Below are 12,813 nucleotides of genomic sequence, written 5' to 3'. Positions count from 1 at the left end.
CTGTGGAGGGTATTTTGATCTAACCATGTTTCTTAAGTACACATAAAGGTTTAATCTGAACTAGAGGGGGCTAAACGAATTTGCCATTTTCTTTAGGTGGTTTTTGGTGTTTTTAAATAGTCTTGGGGGTGAGATGAATAAATTATATTATTTTGGGGGTTACAAGAAATTTTTCCCTTTTTACATTGGTAATATCATTGGATCCCATTTTGTTATTGGTGATAGCATTAATAACTCAACTTATTGATTTTTCATCACAACGCACCAAAAAAATTATTCCATCAAAGATTATTGTAACTAGTGAACTTGTCTCGCATTAGGGTTGAACTAAGATTTTTGTGCCCAACAAATAGTTGTTTAGGGTAATAAGAGATTGGATAAGAGTGGAATCTTTTATTGGAATAGCCATCAAGATGAAGATTAGTTTGCAAGCAAAAGTTAACTTAGTAATCTGGATAGCATTATCCATTAAAAATATATCCATTGTTGTATGAACGAAAACGTGGACATATTTATCTTTTTTTGTATGTGTGTTCCTTATAAATACTAGATATTCTCATGGACCAAGGTCAAATCTCAAATCTTTCTTGCTTTAGATCAATCATTAAAATAATATCGAACTAATATTTATAATTATCTAGTGTTTCACCCTTGATTCACAAGATATAAGATAATATTGTGTAGTAATAACAAATTCTTCTGCTCAGAAGAACAGTTGCAATAATTAATCAAGATCATCTATCCTTTTGTCCATTAGACCTTTGTCCATTTCAACGAATTTTGGTCTAGCTGGTTTTTATGGCATTAATGCAGGATTTCCACTAGTTTGCAGTTTTTTTTTTTTTTTTTTTTTTTTTAAAATAGAAAGGACTCCTTCAGTAAGATTAATAAATCCAAAATAAAAGAAGATGAAAGTGTTTCAAGTTTACACGAGTTACAACTTACATCACAGGATTCTGAGTGTGGGGCAGAAATTGGGCCCACCACCCCTTGAATTCGCAAAGGAGTTCTACACAGACTTCAAGGTAGACTAAAGTTTCAGAAATACTCCTCGAGATATTTATTATAAATTAAGCCATAAAAAAACTGAAGAAAAAGCTGCACAATTGTATTAGAATCTGAAATAAAAGGGAAATCTCTGGTGGGATTCTTTACGAGATGAATAGGATGATTTTTTATGAGATGAATAGGATGATTCTTGTGGGGTTCTTGTAGAATACAAGGAAGAAGAAAATATTGTAATCTCTGGTAAAAGTTAATCGATTCTTTTTAATCTTCATGAACATGGGCAAAGTGTCAAACCACATTACATTCTCGTCTTGTCAATTCGTGATTTTATTTTCCGCTAGATTGTTGTTGTGTTTCTAGTTGTGCTTGGACTTTTCTTCCGACAACAAATTTGCACAATTGACATAGTTTAGTTTCCTTGATCAGAGTAGATCTAGTAATTGTCTCATCGCTTCTAGAATAATATACAGGGTCTTTTTTTTTCAAAATTAGTCCCTCAAGTCTTTAGTAATTTGAAACTTGTTTCTCAAATCTTTACATTTTGATATTAGTTCGTCAAATTACCATATTGTGTTAATATTAATCCTTTTGATAGGAGTACTGTTAAAAACAATAAACCATGATTTGTTTTTTCTTAACTATAGTTGGCTAATTACCAAAATACCTCTGGCAGTTGAATACACCCACCAAGCTTCCCCATAAGGGTAAATCACTAGGCAGTCCAATGGAAATCCGACAAAACACCCTTCTCAGCATCCTCAACACCCTCTAACTATGTCTAGGGTCGGAATGTATGGACCTCGATCCTATGGGACATCCACCATATGTAATGCACTTTTCTTATCCGTTTCAACCATTAACAATGCATCAACAACGCCTCCAACACTCATTGGAAATCTCTACTTCATATCAACTTTTGCGTTTGATACTGAGAAGTAACCCAGTTGATGGTCTGATAGTTGAGTGTGTTCTATGCTATGCATCCAATAATGGTGGGGCTAAACATTAATGAAATATTTCCCACCTTTACAATCCTAACTAACCACATGAACTAATATCACCACAATATGGCATTTGGAGGCGCTTACTAAAATATAAAGATTTGAGGGGCTAATATGATATTACTAAAAATATAAGGGACTAATATTTAATAACCCTAACATACATAAGAAAACTTTGTGAGTAACTTCAAAAATTCTAAAACAAAATATATAATCAAATAAGTCCTATCTGCTAGCATGGCAACTGACGTGTCGTTATCCATGAGCGTCAGATATGTAAGACCTAAATCAGTTTGTCTCACGTTTGACGGGGCAGATCAAACAACACTAACACAGATCAACCACAGAATCCTAGCATGGAGGTTGCTGGTTACACCTGGCATTTGTCCATTGGGTAACTACATCGAAGGGCATCTCTACGTTTTCTGAGTCCTGACAGTCTTTTGCAGTTGTAACCCACTAAGTTGATGCCATCACTTGACACTACTTTGACGCAATGGGGCAAACTTCTACTAACTAATTTGAACAATTATGTGGATGCCCAAAATAGTTAGTACCAAGATTATAGTTTAGTTAAGATTATCCCAAAATCACTGATATCAACTACATAATGCCAAGTTGAGTTTTGGATTGTGTCAGTTTGAACATGGATTTAGATGCATTTCTTGATCTCGAGACGCAGTCAAAGATAGATCCAGTCCAGTGATTGGTAAGAGAGAGTTGGGGATTTTAGGAATGAGAAAATATTATAGAACTGTTATTTCATAACTATTCTGCTCAGATTAGTGTGCAGATGCTTCTAACTCGAAGATACCAACGATCATGCCGTTTGGTTAATTTGCCAGAACCGAAGAAAAAAATTGGGTGAAGAAACATCCATAAGTAATTTTCAAGTCATTTTTTACAAAAAAAAAAGAAAAAAAAATTTAAATTTAAAAATATGTTTTCTAAAATTAGAGTCGAACCGACTAATGGGAAGGTGCATGTCAACTCATCCTTCCTCTAGATTAACAAGTAAGAGGCAAACAACAGAAAAGAAAAATATTTTTTAAGAAAAACTAATAATGTATCTTTTATTGGAATTGGTTTTGTAGAGTGTTTTTTTTCCCGACAAACCAAACATCTAACATATTTGTGTTCTGAAGTATATTATTATACATTAATGATAGGACTTTATTATTGATAACCTACATTATAAGCTTAAACGAAGAGTATAATCTTCTTTAGTTTTAAAAACAGAAAAAATCTTTACAACGTGGCAAATGTATTTGACTATAGTCAAAAATAAAGTATAAGTTTTTTTGGTCAATGAAGAATTTTATTCATTTACCAACTGGAAAAATTTATGTACACCAAAATATTCAGTTCTAAGGTAAACCGAAAAAACAAAACAAAATCTACTGAAACCAGCTATCTACAAGTATGAGCTTCAAAGAGAAAGAAGCCAATGCTTTTTATCCGCTGGGAAAGAACTATTAAGAATAATAGTCATAATACCCACCTTAATCTCCCTGATAACCTGATCCATGTTCTTGATTTTCATGTTGAAAATCCTATTGTTCCGCTCCCTCCATATGTTGTAAATTGTAGAAGATAGTGCCAATCTCTTCAATTTTTGCTTGAAGCCTTTCCCTTGTAGCCTGTAGCTAAACCATTCCATCAGGATATCCTAATCGCAAGCCCTCCATTAAATAGGAGCCAATCCATGGTACTATTCCAAACTCCATTTGAGAAATAGCAGTCGAAGAACAGGTGATTACAGGTTTCCAGAGCTGTACCAGAGCATAAGCAACAATGTCCAGATTGAGTAATTCCTCTCCTAAGCAGTAAATCTCTTGTTAGTAGTCTGTTTAGCACAGCTAACCATAAGATAAAACTATGCTTAGGGTAGCTCAAATTATCCCAAACTGTAGAGAACCACGACACTTTGTTAGTTACTGGGGAAAAGACAGAGTAAACCTCGGATAACTGAACCTTTGAATTTTTGTAACACGAGCTGATATATTGCTTCAAATTTTCAATGCCTCCACAACTGATGATTGCTTTATCCCTAACCTTAAGTAGTTGCTTCCACATCCAAAAATCCCTTGGTTTCACATCAACTTGCCAGACTGTTCTATCTTTCAAATAGGTGCCATGAATCCATTTTATCCATAACCACTCTTTGTTAATATGAATGTACCATATTATTCTAAGAGCAGTGGCAATGTTCCAATTTGTCATAGAAAAAATCTCCAATACACCATACTTCTTCTCCTTACAAACTTTATATCAAGATACAAGGGGAGATTTGAACACCTGATCATTTTTACCCCATAGAAAGTCCCTGCACAAGTCATCAATTTTTTGAAGAACTTTTGCTGGCAAAATATAGTTTGAAGTCCAAAAAAGTTAGACACCTAGAATCACACTTTTGATGATGTGAATCCTCCCTACATATGACAATTTCCCGTGTTTCAACTAAGTCTAGAATTGGTTTATGATTTTCTTAAAGAGAGGAGTGCAATCAACAAAAAAAGCCTTTTTCATATTAATGGAACACCGAGGTATTTAATTAGCAAGTTCCCTTCAGGAAAACCCAGACACCTATTTATTGAGATTTTAACAGAGTCTTCAACACTATCATAGAAGATAACACACATTGAGAGATTTGATTCAAGACCAGAAATGGCTCCAAAATTCTTAACACATTGGTATAATTTTTGTACTGAGTAAACAACCCCTCTACTGAACAGAAGAAGATCATCTGCAAAAGTAAGATGTGTGATCTTAAGTTTACCACACTTTAGATGAAATTTGAACTTACTATCTTGCTTCAACATGTTCAGGTTCCTGGAAAGAAATTTCATGCCAGTAATGAACAAATAGGGGGAGAGAGGGTCTCCTTGCCTTAATTCTCTAGCACCTTTGAAATATCCATGAAGGGATCCATTTAGGGAAATTGAATATTTTGGGGGTGAAATACATGACATAAACCATTTAATAAACACATTTGAGAACCCCAATCCTATGAGCATATTTTCCAGAAAGGCCCACCTTATTGTGTCAAAAGGTTTTCTTATATCAATGTTAAGCATTGCCCTTGGAGATAAGTGCTTTCTGCCATAGTTCTTCAACAGTTCATGTACTAGCAAGATATTATTAGAAATTTGCCTACCCTTAACAAAGACACATTTAGCTTCACTGATAATTGAACCAATAACTAATTGTATTCTATTTGTAAGGATTTTTTATATGAACTTGTATAGGCAGTTACAACATGAGATTGGCCTAAAATCAGCAGGGTTTTGAGGGCATTGTACCTTAGGAATTAGTGTGATGGAGGTAGAATTAACTGAGCCCAATAGCTTTCCCGTTTTGAAAAACTCTTCAATTGCTAAAGTAATTTCATCCCCAATGATAGGCCACGCAGATTTATAAAAAGAGACACTAAACTCTGTTGAATATCATTTCTCCATGATAATGTTTTGATGATAACAATTTATATTGTGTGTATACTAACTTTCATATGCAGATTTCAATATCAGAATATGAACAAGTGCAAGTGGATATCAAGGCATTTTGAAGTAAAGAAAATGAAGAACAAAAGATAATGTATTTGTATTTTTCTTTACCTAGAATATTTTGTACAAGCCTTGATCACACACACGCACACACACACAATTTAAGAACACACTAACACAGGCTTAGTGTGTTGGTTAACTATAGAAATCCCCGATGTTAACCATTAGAATAATAGTTAAAACTTAATTATAAAAACTCATTATTTCTGAATATTTGATCTTAATAGTCGACTAATTAGGATAGTAGTCGACTACTCATGTATATAACTCAAATACAAGTTTCTGTCTTTTTATAGTATAGTCGACTAATAGAGATTATAGTCGACTACTGAGATGTTTGACAGAAACATAAGTTTCTGTCTTTTTACAGTGTAGTCGACTAATGACTACAGTAGTCGACTACTGAAGAAAAATATAAGTTTTCAAGTTTCTGTCTGAACTCAGTGTAGTCGACTAATTATCATTATAGTCGACTACTGAGAACATTTTCCGAAAACACAGAGTCTGTCTGAACTCAGTGTAGTCGACTAATGACTACAGTAGTCGACTACAAGAGACAGTTTTTCAGTTTTCAGAATTTGAATATCTGACAGTTTTTGGCCGTTTTTAAACGTTTTCAAACTTTAAAAACTTGTCTTTTCAAGGGGTATATATAGGTTATTTGTTCAGAAAAATTGGAGACATATACATACCCATAAGCTTTGATTCTTGAGCAATTTTCCAAGTGAAAAACATTCTGATTTTCTGAAAAAGAAGAGTTTCTGAAATTGCCTATATACTTTCATCAAAAACAAATCAATTAGGCAATTTTACAGAGATTAAAAGAATCCTAAGCCACTGCTGCACATTATTACACATTCAAGGCTTATAGGATCATTGTGTTCTTCTTCAACAAGTTTTCTCTCGGTTGTGAGAGGGTTAGTCTCTTGGGTTAGAGATTGGTGTTCAAATTGACAAGGAGTTTGTCAATTGGTGTTGCAATTTGCAGGGACTTGCAAATTGGTCAGGTTTGCGTTTGATTTTGTAAGTTTATTCAAAATCATAGTGAAAACTCTCAAGCGGGATTTGCTTGGGGACTGGATGTACACCAGTTTGGTGGAACCAGTATAAAATCCTTGTGTTTGTGTTTGCAAATTTCTGAGATTGCCATTTTTTCTTTGCAATTTATTATCTACTTTGCAATAATTTTAAAAGAACACTATTCACCCCCCCTCTAGTGTTCAAGTGTATCTATTTCAGATCCTACATTTGGTATCAGAGCAAGGTGAAAGATGGCATCGTCAAATACATCACAATTCAAGGAAGGTCACTCTACAAATCGTCCTCCAATGTTCGATGGCACGAACTACAACTACTGGAAGTGTAGGATGAAGATCTACCTTCAATCTCTTGGCTACGAACTTTGGAACGTCGTGGAAACAAAATATGAGAAGCCAACAACTTCTTTTGCAGAATGGACTACATCTCAAAGGAACAATGCGAATTTGGATTCTAAAGCGATGAATGCTTTATTTTGTGCACTTGACAAGAATGAGTTCAATAGGGTGTCAACGGCCACATCCGCATATGATATTTGGCACACACTAGAGGTAACTCATGAAGGTACTACTAAAGTTAAAGAGTCTAAAATTTCTGTTCTTGTGCACAGATTTGAATTATTCAAGATGAAGGAAAATGAGACTATTGGAGAAATGTTCACAAGATTCACCGACATCACAAATTCTCTTATTGGTCTTGGAAAAACATATACTCAAGTGGAGATGGTAAGAAAGATACTTCGTTCACTTACTCCACAATGGGAAAAGAAAGTTACCGCTATTGAAGAAGCCAATGATTTGTCAACTCTTACGGTTGAAAATCTTATTGGTAATCTTATGGCATATGAAGTACAACTTGAAGATAGGAAGAATGATGAAGAATCTAAGAACAAGAAAGTTCTTGCATTTAATACTACTTCAGATAAAGAAGATTCAGATGATAATGATGAAGAAATGGGCATGTTTGCACGAAAATTTCGAAAATTCATCAAAAGAGGTAATTTTAAATTTAAGAATTCAAATTCAACTAACCCTCTTTGTTTTAAGTGTAATAAACCAGGGCATATGAAGAAAGATTGTCCAATGTTGAAGAATAAACAAAAATCAAGTTATTTCAACAACTTCAACAATATTCAAAATAACAAGAAGAGGAAAGCAATGGCGGTCACTTGGGATGATAGTGATGAATCATCCTCAGATGAAGAAATTGAAGAAAAGGAAAGTGCTCACATGTGTTTCATGGCACAAGATGATGTAAGTGAAAATGAAGAGCTTTTAGATGCTTTTAATGAATTATATGAAACTTTTATAAGATTAAAAATTTCACATAATTTTCTTAAAGGTGAGAATAAAAGGTTACGTGAAGAAATTTCAGATTTAAATTCCTCTACTTATACTAATTCTCAATTAGTTGAATTAAAAGAAGAAAATTTTTCTTTACTAAAAGAAAATGATAATTTATCTAATGAAAATAAATATTTAAAATCAGAATGTAATAAGTTAAATATTCGAATTAATAGTTTAGATAAAGATATTTCTTCTTTTAAATCAAGATATGAAGATATATGTTTAAATGTAAGCAAATTTAATAAAGGAAAAGAAAATCTTAATAATATTCTTTCTTTTCAAAGAGAATCACAAAAGACAAAAGGATTAGGTTTTCAAATTAATAAAAACAAATCAAAGAATACAATTTTTGTAAAACCTTCTTGTGATTTGCATGATTATAAATCTGAAAATTTGTATAAAAAGAAATCAAAATTCTTTTCTATTTGGGTTCCAAAAGAATTATCTTCTTTTAATAAGAATTTTTATATTTCTGATTTTATTAAAAATATTTGTTTATCATCTAATTATTTAAGTAAATCAAACTCTTCATGGGTTTGGTTTCCTAAAGGCTAATATAAAGGACCCAACATAGTATGGGTACCAAAATGTAAATGTTTTTTTTTCAGGTACCCAAGAAAGATAGGTGGATTTTAGATAGTGGTTGCTCTAAACATATGACTGGAAATAGCGGACAGTCTGAATGCATTCATCCTCAACAGAGCTATGAGAAAACTCCTTGATAAGGAATGTAATATTTTACCAGATTGTGTTAGTAGTTAATTCAATCTCCATTCCTTTAACAGAGGGTTTTTATTTTTTTCAGAACCACAATTGTACCCACACATTCTATATTGGTATAGAACAGGTTGCACAAGAAAGGTATGATGGTTTCTTATTTTCAGCAGCAAAATAACTGCAAGCAAGCCCACATTTTCAAAATTATAAACTAAATTCCATGGATGAAATCATTCGCAACTTCACAAAGTCGTCCGTGTAAGAATTTCTAAAGTTGAAAGTCTGTTAAACTTCTTCAATAATTCAGGACTTCTTAAATAAACAATGCATTTCTCATTGAGAGAATGTGGTTTGCTTAGCTTTCTTAGATCTAAACATGATGAACTAGTATAACATAACAAGAGAATGAAGTATCAAGTTTTAGAAGCTATACCCCAAATAGTAGTCAACCTAGCGAATAGCCGATCTATAGCCTGGATTAGTCGACTAATGCCTGATAGTTGACAGATTGAAGACAATAACGAAATTGATGAGGAAATTTAGAAACAAGAAAAAGCCCGTAACCTGGAATTCGGTGAAACTGGAAGAGGAGAAATGCGCGTTCGGTGTTTTGGTAGATTAGTGGGTTATTATTTTGCGTGTTTTAAGTTTATCTTTTTAAATAATGAAGCGTTAGAGTAGATGGTAAATAGCAATGTAGGTTCAAGAGTTAAATTTTAGATCAATGGTTAGGCCATGGTAGCCCAGTTGAAGAAATGAATGCGCTTTAGATTGATTTTACTAAAGCTAAAACGGGTTAGCGTTATTGGATATTCGCTTGTAAAACATAAAGAAATCCACTCTTCTAATAAAACTAAAGGCTTCAAATTTAGTAGTCGGACTAATAGTCCAAAGTCAAGGTCGACTATACTTGTAAAAAGTAGAAGTTTAAGTTTTAGTGTTTAAGCTCTGAGTTAGTCGACCAATATGCTGATTAGTCGACTACACTGCTAATCAACAGAGATAGTGTGTAAGGATTTTACATTGAGTAGTCGACTATAAGGTAAGCTAGTCGACTATTAATCTGGATTTTTAGAAAAATTGGTTTGTAGATTGTGCATGTAAGTCGGACTACTTAATTAGATTAATCGAGCTACTTAAGGTTTACAATTTATGTTATTTGTTTTAAAATTAATGGTTTTAAATCTGTCATATTGAACATATACCTAATTCCCTTCTTAATTTAGACATAAACTTCTTCTTTATAGTGGTTTTTGTTCATATATCTGCAATTTGTTTATGCTGTAGGGTATAAACTTCTAACACATCTCAGAACATGATCACTATATAAAAAACTATAATCTATTTGTACGTGAGTGTTGAATAGGATTTTTAGATAAAATAATTGCACTAGAATTATCACACATAATAGATGCATATGGACTAATTTATTCCATAATCAGTTAAATCTATCTCTATATATTCGCATTGCTCTGATATTCATCTTGCCACGAATATATTCAGGCTTCAGTTCGTGATAATGATACTGAATTTTGTTTCTACTAAAACCAAGATACAAGTAGAATGCTCCTAAAGAAATGACATGTTCCTACTTGTACTTTTTCTATCATATTTACATCCGGCAAAATTCAGCATCACTATATGATATTAATCAAAAGAACTATGTTTCTGGATAAATCAAACCGATAATTTGTAGTATCTTTATATATCTAAATATCTTTTTACTGCTTTAAGATGTGGAAACTTTTAGGATTTGATTGAAATCTTGCACATAACATACACTAACATAATATCAAGCGTCTATCACTAGCAGTAATGGCTAAAGAAGTGAATCCAATTCATACCTCGATAGAGCCTTTTGATCAACATTCTTACCATTTTCACTTTGCTAAGAGATGTTGTAGTCTCGATATGTTGTTTGCTGTTGAATTTTCAATCCAATCTTTTAAGTAATCTTTTGATCGTACGTTGCTTTGATTGATGAAAATTCTTTCTTCCATGTTTAATTTGAAGTCACAAGAAGAAATTTAGTTCACCCATTGTGACTCATTTCAAAGTTCATCCTGATATTCTTAGCCAATTTGACAAAGGATTATTGTAGTAAACCAAAATAATAATCTATATATTTGAATTTAGCTAAATATTCTTTATGTATTTTCGTGGTAATAAAAACAATTTGAATACTTTTCAATATCATAAACTGAAGTTAAAAGAAATTTCGTTAATCTATCATAACCATGCCCGAGGGTATGTTTAATGACCATTATAATCTTTCTAGAGTTTAAAAACATATTTGAAACTTTCATGCTCAAAACCTGGACGGTTGTTCTACAAAAATTCTTCATTTATAAACTCTTTAAAAAAGCATTTTAAATCTCATTTGAAATAATTTAAAATCATTAAAAATGCAATGCAAGGTAAATCCTAATTGAGTTTAATCTGGGCAATCTGGCATAAGTTCATCATAATCAATTCTTCTTCTTGATTATAACCTTGAGCCAACTAATCTAGGCTTTGCTGGTTCTAACATCTTTGACAAATCATCTAATTTGTTTCTAAAAATCATTTTGTTCAATAATGGATTTATTTTGAGGTCTAGGGTATAGATCCCAAACATTGATTTCTAGTAAATTGATTAAGTTTCATCTTGCATAGCTATTTCCAGAATCAACAAGAAGTGCTTCTTTTATAGTTTTTGGTTAATAGTTGAATAAAAGCATTATAGCAAATCAAATTAAAATCTGATTCAGTAGTTACTTTGTCAGATATATTTCCTATAACTAAATCATGTGGATGATTTTAACTTCTACAAAATCTTTAGGTAAATCATTTGTAGATTATCATCTTTTGTAATTCTATATAGGAGTATCTTGTATTGCGTATCAATTAATCATCATATTATTTGTAAATAGGTAATTTTTGAAAAAGTTTCATGCAAAAGAAACTGTAAAGAATTCTCAATAACTTGTGTTTTTGTATAAAATTCTAAATGTCTTACTGTGATTAGAATATCCAACAAAAATGTCCTTCATCGGATTTGCATCAATTTATCTAAGTTATCCTTCTGTATTAAATTAAACATTTACAACAAAAACTTTACAAGTAAGATACTTTAGGATTTGTTATTAAATAATTCATAAGATGTTGGTCTTATAAATAGTCGCTAATATAAACTCTATTTAATACATTACATGCTGTCTGATACGGCTTCTGCCAAAAATATTTAGGTTTACTTTATCACACATAACATGGTTCTAGCACATTCTTTGTAAGGTTCATTTTTCTATTCTACACACTCCATTTTTGTGGAGGCAAGCTCGAGGAAAAGAGAATGTGTGTGATATACCATGTTGAATCACAATAATTTCGCAAATATCTCATTTTCAAATTCCTCTCCATATGCATCAACCTAATCGTATAGAGTAATAGGAGTTGATTTTTGCATTTTGATCTTCTTGCAAAATATAGAAATCATTAAAAGCATCTTTTTATGTTTAAGGAAAAATTAACCAACGGAATCTAGAAAAACATCAACGAAGAACAAATCATATCTACTTTCCATTAAAGATGGCTACTTCTAGATGGACCAAAAATCTATATGAATTAATTATATGCGTCTATTGTAATATTATATTTTTAGATTAAAAGAAGATTTGTGCATTTTTCCTTCGTTGACATGCATCACAGAATTATTTTAAATGACATCTTAGGCAAACCATTTACTGAATATTTTTAGAAATCTTAACATATGTTTAAAGTTAACCATGTCCAAAACGTTTATGCCCATAAAATTAGAATCATTAGGATGAATGCAATCAGGACAATGTTATGTTGACAATATTATTCATTGACTATACACATATATTTATTTTTTCATATAACCTTTAAAAATAATCGTTATTAAATCAATATCATAAATTAAGCATGATTCTTTTTCAAAAAACATATTTATAACCTTTATCACAAAGTTGACTATACTTTTAGTAATTATGTTAAGACCATTAACTAATCAAAACATTATCAATGATAGGTTTGTTTTGGATTACCTACGGAACCAATACTGACTTTTCTTTGTTGTTATCTCAAAAGTAACGGTACCTCCATCCTTGGTTCTGAAAAGATGCAAACAATTGGAATCAT

Source organism: Asparagus officinalis, chromosome 8, assembly GCF_001876935.1.
Source record: "Asparagus officinalis chromosome 8, Aspof.V1, whole genome shotgun sequence".
NCBI classification, from domain to species: domain Eukaryota; kingdom Viridiplantae; phylum Streptophyta; class Magnoliopsida; order Asparagales; family Asparagaceae; genus Asparagus; species Asparagus officinalis.
This window is presented reverse-complemented; position numbering follows the sequence as displayed.